Genomic DNA, 15,169 nt, shown 5'->3' on the forward strand with positions numbered 1-15,169 from the left:
TCAAAGCAAGAGTCCATCTCTGTTTACACTGAAAGCTAATGGCTATTGCATGTTGACAGTTTTAACAGATTCACTTAGAAGAACCTAGATTGTTCTGACAATATCAGCAGGTGTTCTCACCCCCTGCTCAAGCAATCTATAAACCCAGCATGAGCGCTCCTGACAATATCCATCTTGAGGCTCACAGAATGGGTGGAATAGGTAGTCTGTCTGCATTTTTCATGAATTTGGAGGGGCAAAGTAGCACAGCAGTTAATCACAGCATGATAGCTTTAAAATGACTTGCTGATGAGTTCCCCCCCAAAACCCCCGCATCAGTAAATCATGTGGGAGTCTGAAGAAACTATTTACTACATGTAATTCAGCATGTTTTCTGAAAAGGCCATTTAGAAAATATGGAGCCACTTCATTGCCATTCTTTAGAAGGTTCAGGGGGAAAAAAAGGTCGAGATTTTGCTTTATGTGTAAGTCTCATTTAGTTGGTAAGGGTTTGCTTTGGAAAAGAATATTTCTTTTAATCCACTAGAAAAAAAAAAAAACAGCATCGTGAGTGTGTGCGTGTGTGCGTGCACACGCGCGCGTGTGTGTGTGTGTGTGTGTGTGTGTGTGTGTGTGTTTGTGTGTGTCTGATCACATATGTGCATACATGTGTGCTGTGCTTATGTAATGGCAGCCTCAAACAAGGTAGTTGTTGAGGTTTGAATGACATTTTGTTGCTATAATATAAGTATTCTCTTTTCTATCTGCCCTTGTTCACTCACTTTCTATGCATACATGAAATTATTTGAATTAATAGAGTTTTCTCTAATTTTTTTCAGTTAGGTTTTCCAGTAACCTGTCACAAGTCACCATTGTCAAGCTCAGGCAGTACAACCCACAATTAGACACAGTAGAATTCTTAGATATCTCCTTTGCATGTAAAACCTGCCTATCATTTTAAAGACAAATCTGTACCAGTTTATCGACAAATTTGACCACTAAACATTAGTTTGCCAAATTTTGTCACTGATACATTAACCCAATTATTTTTGTTTTCCTTTTTTTTATTGACACTATAACTTAGTAAAATTTATAGGATAAAAAAAGAAAAGTGTTTTGAATTCTCAAAATACCAAGGAGCTGTATGTAGCATGTGGGATTTCTAAGGACTTGGGAATATTAAGCAATATTTTTATGGGTTATTAAAATAAGATATTTAGCTAGATTACTCTAATATAATGATGAATCTTCATAAGGCTACATTTGTTTTGACAGCTCTTATAACTTATCCCAAAGCCAGAAATTAATATATAACATTACTGAGTCCATGCTATTGTTTTCACCTACAAGCAAAGTCAAACAGTAATGTATAAGGTTTCTAGAACTTGAATGATGCTTGAGGGATCTTCCTAGGTAAAAATTTCCCATGGATGTTGGGAGGTATTTTCTTCGGTTCTGAGTCAGTCTCTGACGACATTTTCTAAAGCCAATGGTTCCTTCTAAAGCCCTCTCTTCCTTCTACTCTATCAAGCTTGAACTGTCTATATATATATATATATATATATATATATATATATATATATATATATGTAACAGCACTAAGTTCTTATAATTTAAATGTAATATTATCACTAAAACAGCACAAAATAAGTTCACTGTTAAATTCTAAAGATATTTTAAATTTTATTACATATTCTTTAAAATACACAGTACCCTGGAATATTGGTGAAACTGAGTTTTTCTACATTAGAGACATTTAAATCCTATATGAAAAATTTGATTAATGTTAAATACCATGTTTAATTGACATATAACTCATAATTTTCAAATTATCCTCCTATAAAGTATTCTACAATTTAACTTTGTATTTAGTGAATGAAGCCAGGAACACCCATTAACATTCTGTCGAGTATTGAGGAATAAATTAATTTTCAAATGAGACTAGAAAGAATATTATTCAGACTCAATTTTCCCCATTGTTAAAATTGGTAATGAAGTATAGAGATGATATTCTTGGAATCAAAGACATTGTTTGTGTTAGAAGCAGTAAAACCCTTGAAATTGCAGATATAATCTCAAGGCTCCCTCTAAACTGGGAGCTCATTATGCAAATGTTTGACAAGTTAGGCAAAATCTCCAGGCTGTCATTTTATTATCAATAAACTGGAGAAGGTGGATAAAGTCTATGTAAATCCTTCTAGCGCTCATGTTGGGTGATCAGAATAAAAACTGTAAGTTCTTGAGGAAGCAGTTGCACTGCATATACATGGCTCACTTGCTTAGAATTTATTCAGGCAAAATAAAACAGTATCATTTTATTAAACTCGGTGAAGCATCACTGATCGGCATCAGCTTCAAACCACCCACAGATATTATAATTGCCTTGGCAGTCTTAGCCAATTAATATCACATTTTTACAAAATTAAAGTATTTAAACTGTATTTCATGCAGAGGACTGTTAAAATCACACCACATTTTATTTTTAAGAGTTACCATAGGAAACTTTTAGAACTGACTATAGAAATGAGTCACTTAATTAGCATAGTATTTATTCCATCGCATTGCAGCCAAGCAGATTACATGTAAGTCATATCTATTAAGTGTATTCTCTTTGGAATTTAAAATAAAACATAGTTACACTTTTCAGTAAACAGACTAGTAACTGAACACCCCATCGTCTCCTGAATCTTGCTAAGAGGTTGTGTAAGAGCATGAGTGTTGTTCACAGTCTTCTTTCCTGCTCAATGTTGAGTATATAAAGTATGCTGCTTGCTGTCATTGTTTCAGCCATTCTGTGGTACTCTCCTATTAACACATTAATGGAAACTGCCTGGAAAAACAACAAAGTCAAGGACAGGTACTCATTAGCACATGTAAACCCTTCCTCTTTTCAATCTTTCAGTTTGATTTCATTGGGTCCTTTTCACTGTGCTATGTGTGTTGTGTGGTGCTGACACATTATGACTTAATGTTTCCTCTTCATTATTTTTTCTCACATAAATGAATGGATTTAATAGACTAAGAGAACAAAAAGGGATGTTACATTTGGAAAATTATAAATATTATTCATTGAAATTATTTTTCTTTTGTTTTTCATTTTGTTAGCTTATGCATATTAGTGATAATGGTTTTGTTTTGTCATTCATTTACACGTGTATAATATATCTTGATCATATTAAATCTCTATTCCATTCTAATATTCTCATCCATTCCTCACCCACTGACTTCTTCCCCTCTCAAATTTCACATTTCACCCCCTTGGTTTTCACTACACTTAATTAGGTTTCCCACATAGATTTGTGGGGATCGCAGCTGAGAGAAAACACAGGAGAAACCAGTTCAGTTAAATACATAGACCTATTTTCTTCAAAAGAAGAAAAATGGCCAATGTCTGGTTTCAAGACTGGAGTGAATGTTGTCTATTAACCTGGTGATATTTGGCTATTCTGCAGAGCTGGCTTTCTTGAACTTCCCAGCATCCTGGGCAGTGTCTAAGTCCTTATCCTTAAATATGCAAGGGAGATAAGCCATGAGATCAGACTCTGGAAGTTTGGACTCAGTGATTGCAAAGGTATACTGACTGGAGCCTCATTCTTCACATCCAGCACATTGACATAAGGAATTTACTATGTAAAGTCCTCACATAGAGATAGGCTCTAATGAATTCTCTTCCCATATGTGCCTGAATGTTGAATGAAATATTCCATGTAGGCCTTCCACAACTACTGTGGATCTGAGTGCAACGGAAATGTTCTGCCTAAAGGCAGAACTCTTCCTATGCCTGGAGGCTTTGTAATCTTTCATTCACTGATTCCCAGTGGCTTGGAAAAGGTCGCCAATAGGGCTGAGCATGCAACATTTGGTTATTCTCTTTACTGTGACCAGTCCAAATCTCAGAAAAATTATTGCCCTCAGGACAAACCAAAACCAAAACAAAATCAACGACTTCTGAACAAAAGTGAGAACGGTACTAATCTGTGGCTGTAATTAATATTTAATTAATATTTAAAAGGGAGTTTGATAGCCATAGAATGCCAATTTAGTAAAATAACAATTATAGTTTTCCATGGTTGCCTATGAACACCCCGGCCGGTGGATTTTGACTAGGTTTTTGGAACCAAATATATATTCTCTCCTGTGGAGCATGCCACAAATCCAATTGTAAAGCAAATGGTAACCACTATATTACTCACTCTAGTGTTGATTAGTGAAAACAAATTGCCTGAAGGCTGGGATGGAGAAGCAGGACAATCCACAGTTAGGTCGGGCAGGTTGTTACTATAGATCATAGGGGTCACATCTGCAGGAGATTGTTGCTGTCCTTTCTACTCCAGCAGCCTACGTGGCACTGCTGGTACTGTGGAAGCTCACAAGCAAGAAGAAAGCTTCTAGCTGATTTTCAACTTAATTTCCCTATGTCCTGCAACAAAACAGTGTGGCAAATAAATGAGGGAAGCAACAATATCCTGGAATGTTCTGAGAATGTCAAGGACTCACTGACTAGTACCTAATCAATAACCTAGGTAGTTGTTCCATGTGAAGATAATCCAACACATTCTAGAGTGAGTTTTCTTCATTATGAAGCAATGTTTATGATGTGATTTGGCACTTCAAAATTATAAATATATTTATTTTGTTATGCTTATAATTGAAGTACAGTCATGATCCCTATCCCTATTTTGACACTTAATCAGCTCTGAGGTAGTTTGAAAAATATTTTTAGCTCCATACTATTTTAAAATACCATCTAATGTTTCATATTAATTAAAAAATGAAAAGGCAGCAATTTAAATGGCATTATAAATACTGACACTTTAGAATAAAATTATTATATTATCTTAATGTATTTAAAAGATATAATTTAATACATTACCAACACTTGAGGGGAATAAAAAGGCAAGACTTACAAATTAGATATGTGTTGGAGTCAACAATGGACTCAATTACCATATAAAGGATGTTGGCATTGTCTAAAGATAGAAAAATTGTAAAAGGTACCAAAAGAAATCTACAGGGTGTATTTTACAAAAAGAATTGATCAAAGAAATTGCAAAATGGAAAGAAAACAGTGATTAATCTAAAACTGGCGAAGGAGTCCACTTTACCCATGTAATATTTCTATTAGAAGATGTGTACCATTATTAAGACTGTCTACATACTGGACCAAATGGGAAGTTTTAAATTATTTTTACCCCTGAATATCATTCTCAGCTATCAACTTTTTCAATATATCTCTAAGAGATTGATTGATGTTACTTGAGGGCAAAAAATTGTCAGGCTTACATAAAGACAGCATTATTGCTCTGAGTGTTTAAAGAAATGAATCCTATCATGAAGATAATGACTGAATCCTGGGAAGGCAGACTCTGATCTCAGATGGTTTTGAGTCATCCCAACCAGGAATCATTCCAACAGGACACAGGTAATAACAACTGCAGAAAGGCCAACAGAATGCTTTCTAAATAGAATGAGTGCTAAGAGGTTGTCCATTACACATGCTGAGCACGTGATAGAACACCCTGGAAGCTATGCAAACACAGGGATGTGTATGCAATCTTACTTAAGAGACCCTGTAATGCTCAGATCAGCAAATAACTTATAAGTGTATATGTCAATTGTAATACTCTTGACAATAAAGGATAATGCTTTCATATTCTTAAGAAAAACTCGGAAGTGAAAGAAATCTAGAAATACACAAATGTAAAACACTTAAACTTAAAAGAACACACATTCAATGCACATTTGTACATATTTCCAAAATTGATATAACAGAAACATGATAAAAAGAATAGAATTCTTTTTCTCCATAGCACTTATATAAGTTATAGTTACTGTGATACTATAAGAAAAATGAAGATTTCAGTATGAGTGATATTAAAACATATTGTTGAAAGTGTTATACAAGTTTTGATATAATTTAGGACATGGACACTATAAATAAAGAAACTAAATGTAACTGTAAAGTTGAAATCTACTCTTGAGTATTAATTGACAAGATGTCATCAAACATCTTGAAATTAAATGGATTTTACATAATCCATATTCATGTTTACATAGCTCAGGAAGCACAAATTTGAATATGAGTATCAAAATGCATTAAGAATGTTTGTATCGTCAGTCTAAAACTGAAAGACAGTTGCAGACAAATATGTTAAAATAATCTTGTCTTATTTTTAGATAGAAACATACATCTCATAACATAATTAAACATGATATGGAAATGTGATTATATAAAACTACTCAGATTTATACTACATCAGATTATGTACACAATATCTGATTTTATATAATATTTTTATACATAGTAAAATATGATAATCTAATTTGAATTTTTAAGAGTTAATTGAAATGCAGGTTTTGCAGTTTGAGACACACATACATATATAAATAAAATGAACAATAAACTTGATGATAATAATAGAGATATAACAAAGAACATGTATGAATTTTAATATTTATAATAACGAAGAAATATTATAGGCATTTTCTCAATTAGTTAATATTATAAAATAATTGCATTATGATAAAAATCAGGTAAAAGTTAAATAAATTTTAACTTTTTAATATTTCATTAATAACACTAATGAAATGTTTTCCATAAAAACCCATATCTTGCAAAACAATAAATTTTCTCAAAATCCTTTTTTAAATTTTTCAATTGAAAATAGAATTTACTCCACTCCTTCCATACTTCCGTATTCTATCCATATCCCCACCATTTCAAATTTATATTCTTTTTTCTTTCCCAGTATAATACAATCTGGTACCTAAAATTAATTATAAAATAAAATAAACACACACACACACACACACACACACACACACAGAGAGAGAGAGAGAGAGAGAGAGAGAGAGAGAGAGAGAGAGAGAGAGAACAAAAGTTAGTAAAACAAAACAAAACAAAACACAGAGAATCCACATATAGATGCAGAAACACACACTTTCACAGCCAAAGCAATCCAATTAAAAAAACAATTTGGGAAACCATCATATATAAGTTAACACCAGTATGGTTAAAAAGAAACACCCAGAACAAAAAGAAACAAACAACCAAACAACCAAAAATCATTTGTGTACTCCAGTGTTTCTGTCTGAATAATTTTACACATGCCAAGTAACGCTGCCACTAAAGGACTCTGATATATGGTAACTTTCAAAATCATCTTACACACACACACACACACACACACACACACATACACAGAAAGAGAGAGACAGAGCGAAAGAGAAAGACAGAGACAGACATAGAGAGAATTAGTAACTCCTCTGCAGTTTGAAAATCATAGATATTAAAACAACAATATCAACCAACCAGAGCCCTAAGAACTCCCAGGGACTAAACCAACAGCCAAAGAGTACACATAGATGGACCCATGGCTCCAGCAGCATATGTAGAAGAGGATGTGAAGACTCGTTGCCCCAGTGTAGAGGAATGCCCCAGGGTTGGGTAGGGTTGGGTGGGGGAACACACTTAAAGAAGTAGGGGAAGGGGAATGAGATATAGGGTTTCTGGAGCTAGGGACAGGAAAGGGGATAACATTTGAAATGTAAATAAAGAAGATATCCAATATAAATATAAATAAAATAAAGAACTCAGTCTGTGTTGGTACAATGTAGTCAGAATGAAAGTTTTAAGGAACATATTTACATATTTTCAGGAAAAGCACTAAACTTGTGAATATTTAAAGAAGTAGGTGGGTGAGTTATATAGGAATATCACTAAACAAAATTAGAACCACTTCACCCAGCAAGAAAATAATGACTGTAAATGATACCTGGCGTTTAGGAAGTCATAAACTTTTTTGTAGCCAAAAAAAAAGAAGAAAGATTAGATATATTAAATTAATCATATTATATATATTTGATTTAATCTAATATAGTATATTGTCTTTATTATTTAACTAGTGGCATAATTTACTTTATTTCTCTTCATCATTAATAATCTTGTTTTCTTCACAACTATAAGGATTGTGAATTTGAAGAAACCAGAATCAATTATCAATTCTTAGACTTGATGGTTTAATATTGTCTTCAACAGCTCAGTAATAGAGTGGAAACCTGAGTCCTCACAACTAATTACAATGTACTAGAATGGTAGGTTGGCAAAAAATGGGCAATATTTGAAGTACGGTCTGGAAGAAATCATTAAATTGAAGAAAACTGTTTGCAATTACAATATAAATTCTTTCAATAAAATGTTTAAAATATAGTTCTCAGGTAAGATCTTTTAAGCACATAAAATTATTTATTTTAATGCAGTTAGTAGTGAAAAGTTATTGGTAATTATGATGAATGATTATAACTGAAATTACTCTATAACGTGTAAGGTGAAATAGAAAGGAATCCTATGCATGGTAAAATGCAAGAGAAGAAATAAAACCTTACATGGTGAATTTATTTTTGGGTCCACCCTCAGGAACTTTATTTGGTAATTATAAATCTATTAAAGAAAGATTACTAGTGTGTGAAATAAATTCAGTTTATTCCATAAAGTATAATGAATTAGTTTATTTCAGAGTAATTTTGGTGTACCAGAAAGATAATGAAAACATAAATTTTATTATTCAGCCAGAAGTCATTTTTATTACTTTTGACTGATACTGACTATAACTATCAAATACTATAGTCTAAAGACTATCTTGTGTATAGCTTTGTCTGCATCATGCTTTGCAGTATGACTACAACAGATGCAACTTGATCAGCATCTGTCTTTTATGGTTACAAAGAAGAATATGTGCACATAGATAGAACCAAAAGAAATTGAAAAATATGAATATGCACACATGGAAATAAAAGGGTCATATTATTTGATACCAGTATTGATGCCAGAAAAAAAGTAGAATATTTCTAACATAATTGTAGTAAATCATGAGCACTAAATTTAATGTCATTTATTTCTGCTGGCCAGGCACTGCTTTTTGCATTTAGCCTTTGTACCATTTATGAATCAGGGGAAACTGTCATTCACCTAATAACCTTTCTAATAGAACACTGCTGAGCACATTTTTAGCTAACGCTTTCCTCAAATACTCAATAAAATTTGAGTATCACCAAGATGCCAGATGCTGAATCATGAACCTTGATCCAATAGTTAATAGAACGGAGAGGAAAATGGAGATAGACAATTATAGTAAACTATGCCAGTTTGTCAAGATTCTAGTGGAAAGACTGGTAATGCTGGTTCCCAAAACAATACTGGGTGATTAGAAATCTTTATGCCTTATGGCAATACTCCCATAGATAATAGAGGCCGAGTGTGGGACTGATGATGGAGTGAGCTTAGTTGAGTGCTTACCCAGCATGCACTCGACCACTTACGGGTTCTATCACTCACAGAATTTAGGGTGGTGATGTATATTTGCAATCTCGAGACTCTAGAGGTGAAGGAAAATGATCAAATATTCAAAATTATCCTTGGTTGTGGAGCAAGTTAGAGACCATCCTGGGCTCTACAAGATACCGTGTAACAAATACAGTAACAAAACTTAGAGGTTATCCAAAATCAGAAAAATCAAATCAAGATGATTGAATTTTGGCAGGGGATTGTTGAGAGAGCAGGAGACCAGCTTGCAACATGGGTTTCTAGGGTAACCATGAAGTGTACACCAGAAGTCACGCCTTAACTGTGCGCTGGCAAATGCAACCAGAGCAAGCAAGCTGTGGAAAATGCAAATGAGGATCTGCCCCATGGCTGCAAACCTTCTGGGCCTCTTTGAATACAGTTTCCTCCTCCTGAGCTACCCTGGTGGTCAGTTTTCACAATCACTCACCTAATGTGTTTTCCTGTCAGAAACTTAGTTTTAGTTGTGAGAGCTCTGCTTGTGGAAAGTTGTATTATTCTAGTTCCTGGACATAAGCAATATGAATATACAAATATGTCATGTTAGAAACCATTGTTTCCAGTAGAGGCTGGATGGCCCAGAGGATAAAGGGACTTCATTGGACTAGTCCGACAAAAGGAGTTTTTATCTTTGAGACATATAATGGAATGACTCCCAAAAGTTTCTCTCTGGCTTTGATGTCTAAGCTGTGGCACACACACACACACACACACACACACACACACACACACACACACACTTAATCAATTACAAACATAATTGCTTGAGCTCCAGTTGCCTGTCTAAAATGACAGTGGTATAATGGTAACACGTTTGAAATCATTGTTATGTAGGTGTTGGAATGTGATCTGTGAACACTAAATACTTGAAAAACTCCTGTGGAAAAAGAGAAGCATATGGATCTTTAACAAATTCCTTTGAAGAGTGTGTTTCCCCCAGACCTGGAGGTTGGAAGCCACTGATGGAGGGATTTGCACAGTCCGATTCTGTGAAGAGTTTTGTTCAGGTTGTGGATGGCCATTCTGGTACTGTGTCTTCTTCCACTGGCATGAAAATCAAAGAGCTTTAGATTCTGGAGACATTCAGAGTGGCTGAATTACCTTCTAATTACCTCCCAAAGCTCCCATCTGCTTATGTGAGCACATTAGTACTGACCTTTTCACAAGAGGGATGTTTGCAAAGATGCAAATGTTCATCCCATAAAACAAGGGTGTCTTGTAATTGACAAGTATTTTTCTAATATATGCAGTTATTTTTTAAAGCTTGTAAACCATTTATCATATAAGTATTTTGAATAATCCAATGCCCTTCCCAAATACATCATTACATTCTCAGGTCATTTTATACAAAACTGCTGATATATGAACCTGATGCCATTCATGTTTTAGATTCTAGAGAAAGCTGCTACCTTAATTGTATTTCATATTTCTATACAGTTTTTAACTTTATGGGTCATAGAAGTAAACATTTTGACACATTCCCTGTCCCATGTAAGGGGATATGTGTGTGTGTGTTTTATGTATGGATATCTGTAACATATATGTGTGTGTACATGTATACATAAGTATATATACATATATTTGTATATATTTATGTATGTGTATTTATATGTGTATATATGTATGCGTACATACTTATGTACACATGTGTATACATACATGCACACACACATATATACATACATATATATATATCCTATGTGGGATTTTGTGCCATATATAGTTATATATCATATATACTGCTACACTTTCATTATGATCACTGACATGTATAAATTGCTTTCTTATTACTGAATTTCTTTCATACTATAATACAATCTTTCAGATGAACAGTTATTCAACAAAATTATAGACGTCAGCTCCTCACTTGGGGAGGATATAACAAGAGAGTCAATTTTATATTTTTCTAGTGAGCCTTGTCAGAATAACTTAGTAGAGACCAGGACAAGAAATTTGTAAATGATAAATCCATCTGCTATATTTATATCATCTAAGCTCAGATGAGAGGAGACACCAAGTTGCTACTCAAAGCTACTTGACAATTTATGTGAAATTTTGGCTAAAGAAACCAGAGCTAGTGGAAATATTTACTGTTCCTGTAAATGCCTTAGTAACTGGACTTCTAAAAACAACCTTCTTGTAGGGGAGGAACAATGAAGACTCATCCTTATCTTCTGAAACAGTGGCAATTGATAGTCACTGGATAAGAAAGATTAGGTTTTTGAGAAGTATTGAAAGTGGATAGCCATAATCCAGTAGATGATCCATATACACAAATATTCAGGCACCATTAAATGCACTCAGTGAGAAAGAAAAACACATACACATACACAGAAACACACACACACACACCCTGAGAGAGAAACAGAGACAGGGAAACAGAGAGACATGTGGGGTCCATTCTCGACCCAGGATCAGAGTTCTCAAGTGAAAGCAGGAATATCTGGAAGGCACATAATAAATATACAGAGACAACGTTTTGGGTACAAGCTGACAGGCAATTTCTCAAGGTTTAAAGTTTCTCTCTCTTTTCTCTCATTCTCTGCTTTCTCTCTCACTCATTCGCTCTCGCTTGCAGCTTGAGGCTGCACACACTCTGCATTCTCCTGCGCAATCTGCTTTTCTCCTGTGTGCTTACCTTTTCTTGAACTCTCATACTCATACACACCTTTGTGCATTCCCTTTTCACTGTCACACACACTCTTCACACACATCTCACAAACATACCACATGCACTCTTCTTTCACTCTCACACACTCTCCATGCACACCTCACATTCTCTCTCCACTCACTCTTCACATGCTCTTCTCATGCTCTCTCTCTCTCTCTCTCTCATTCTTCATTTGCTCTCCACATTCCCCTCACGCATACTCCTCACTCACTCTCTACATGCTCTCGACTGGCTCTTTAGCCTTTTTCTTGCCCCAGTCTTTTATTGATACTCCAAAAGTAAGTAGAAAAAAAGACATTGTACAATCATTGCCAAATCAAATACAAAAGAGTAACCACATACCACAAAGGATCAAGAATTAGAGTTGTTCCCTAAAGTTTCAAGCTTCCCTATTCCCAGCCTATAGCCAAAATAATAATAATTGCAAACTTATCATGATTTAAACTTTAACTTATTATAAATCAGTGTTCAGAACTCCGAGGCCAGCTGCTTGCATTTTCTTGTGAAGCTCTAATGATAAATGACATGGGCAAAAGCTGCCAGGCAGTGGCCAGAAAGAATCAACTTAAACCTTAATTCAATAGTTCTACTAGCTTTCTGCTTCTGCACATAGCACACAATGACTCTCCTAAGAGTTCCAGTGTTTTGACTTAGTTTTACTAATATAAGATTTTACATACTCTATACTTGCTTATCGAGGAACCACTCTCAAGTGTTATGCAAAGCTTATTTCATAACTTCAATAGATTTTTCTTTCTTGGGGTCCCAATATTGGCTCTATTTAATTTTCTAATATTTCTTCAAACTTTCTTTGCATATCATGCATTAATCTGGAACTACCATTGTGCAGTAATTACATTGTTCCCAAGATGAGAGCACACAACATGCACCTGGGCCACTAGGACTGTGCTGTGCTGTGCCCCATGCCTCTATTTTTTAATTGCTTAAGAATCAATACATCAAAGAACATCTAGTTTCATGGAATTCACTAGAGCAGAAGGAGACAGAAGCAAGAAAGTCAGATAAAATGGAATAATTATGCACACCAAGGTCAACTGCAAAGCAGTCACACAAAATGAAATCTATACAGCCATTGTCCAGGGCTAAGGTTAGAAAAAAATAGGAACAAAACTCCTTTTTACAAAGAGCTACTGCAGGCTACTGAGATGTCTCCATCCTGGCCTACTGCAGGCAGTCCCTTATTTCAGATCCAGGTCCCCTGGAGGGATGGGTCTTCTGCTTCTCAGGGTCCCAGACACCATCCTTTTCTACAAGGAGCTGCTGCGGGCTTCTGAGATGTCTGCATCCTGGCCTACTGCAGGCAGTCCCTGTCATTGTATGCTGTCCCCAGCAGAGACAGAAAGTCATAAATGAGAGAGAGAGCACACACACACATGAAGTTGTAAGGTGAAAGTAGTGGAGGGTAGCCAGTTTTGTTGGTGGTACATACCTATCACTCTAATGTTTAACAGACACAGAAGCATATCTCTGTGATTTGGAAGCCATCCTGGTCTAAATAGTGAGTTCTACCCTGATTCATATACTAAGTTCCAGACTAACCAGAGATATAAAGACAGGCACCGTCTTCAATCTATAAAGATTTCATAACAGAGTTTGATCTGTCATAGAAGTGAGGTAGAAGAAGATCTGAATCAATTTTTGCCCTGAGGTGGCTCCCTCACCAGGAAGAGTTATATGAGTCACAAGTGTACTTCCTCTTTGAAAAGGCAAAGGGGATAATGACTTCATCTACAGAAGAACTCAAACAAAATAATATATATGGTGCTGAGATGTCTCTGTAGAACTGTTATCAAAATGGACCAGAGTACTGCAGTGACCAAGAGCAGGAGCTCAACGCCCTGATAAGAGAAGACTAAGCCTAACTCCCTTGGTCTTTAGCCCAAAGCACTGACTGGTATGGCACAATCCACATATCACAATATGATAGAAATCTAGGTTAAGAAGCTCAACCACGAGTATACCAGTCAGGAATAAGAAAGAAGACTCTATTACAAGAGTCTCTCCTTTAAGGGAGAAGTAAGTCAGAAACATGTGAGCTAAGGTAAGAAAGTCCAACACTCAAAGAACTCAAAAAACATGAATTCAGTATTCTAAGATTTTCCTGGTGTTAAGTAAGTTCAGAGCAAAATGTTCTCTTTGGGGCACATCATGTAAATGTATTAGTCACTAGACTGTTGAACAACTGGAGGGAATAGTATCTGAGAGCCATGGATTTACAAAACAAAGGCATGTCTTGATGTTCAAAACAGAATTCAAAATGGTGTGTTCAATATGATAAAACTTTATTTATCAAATTGAACCAAATATTGCTTCAGGCTATTGTTCACTAAATGTGGTAAGTTTAATTTCAATTTGTGGAGATTGCCAATAATTTAAAATCCCCTGTCTCCAACCATTCACAGTGAACATTTCTGGAGTCTGTTCCTATGACAGCATTATAGCCTTCTTATGGTATTATAGATGTCCAGCAATATTTTTTAATTCTTATCAGTAATAAAACTGAAAAAGAACCTAGAGTATAGACCAAATGATTGTCATAGGTATTGCTGGTACCATATGCTAACTTAGTAGCCAATTATATGGTAGCAAGTATATGTATCCTGTGTTTCATGAATAAACTTCACTGTACTTTGTGACAGGTTCCATCCACAACATTTTAAAAATATGTTTTTAATTAAAATATGAAATACAATTATATCACTCTCCCCTCCTCTTTTCTGCCTTTAGCCCTTCTCAGGTCTCCCTCTCTCAATCTAAGAGGCTCTTTTCGTGTGTGTGTGTGTGTGTGTGTGTGTGTGTGTGTGTGTGTGTGTGTGTGTATACAAAACTATAAGTACAACTTGCTAAGTCTGCTTCTTCTTCTTTTTTTTTTTTTTTGTATGTATATAGTATCAGGGCTAATCACTTTGAATTGGACATTGAGTAAGATGCTCATTGCTGGCAGAGACAAATTCTCATACAGAGACTCAAATATGAGAGTACTAATAAGGAATCAGAAATTTAAAAAAAATCTAAATTTGTCCTTTAATTTTGGGTAGATGTACTAGTGTATGTTTTCTTGTGAAATAACTCTGAACCAAACTTAGATGGTTTGAGTTGAATATTTAAGTAAATATTTTACTGTTGATGCGTTACAGAAAATAGGAATGAGGCTCATA

The 15,169-nt window shown here is 35.0% G+C and overlaps 1 long non-coding RNA gene across 1 annotated transcript in view; it reads right to left on the reverse strand.

The window, feature by feature from the left end:
* Positions 1-15,169, reverse strand: part of Gm45942 — a 99,444-nt gene that overhangs the window by 72,077 nt on the left and 12,198 nt on the right. The window contains exon 2 of the long non-coding RNA XR_865224.1: positions 4,173-4,399. This is a non-coding gene — a long non-coding RNA (predicted gene, 45942). The remainder of the gene's footprint in view (positions 1-4,172; positions 4,400-15,169) is intronic.

This window comes from Mus musculus, chromosome 1, assembly GCF_000001635.26.
Source record: "Mus musculus strain C57BL/6J chromosome 1, GRCm38.p6 C57BL/6J".
Lineage (NCBI taxonomy): Eukaryota > Metazoa > Chordata > Mammalia > Rodentia > Muridae > Mus > Mus musculus.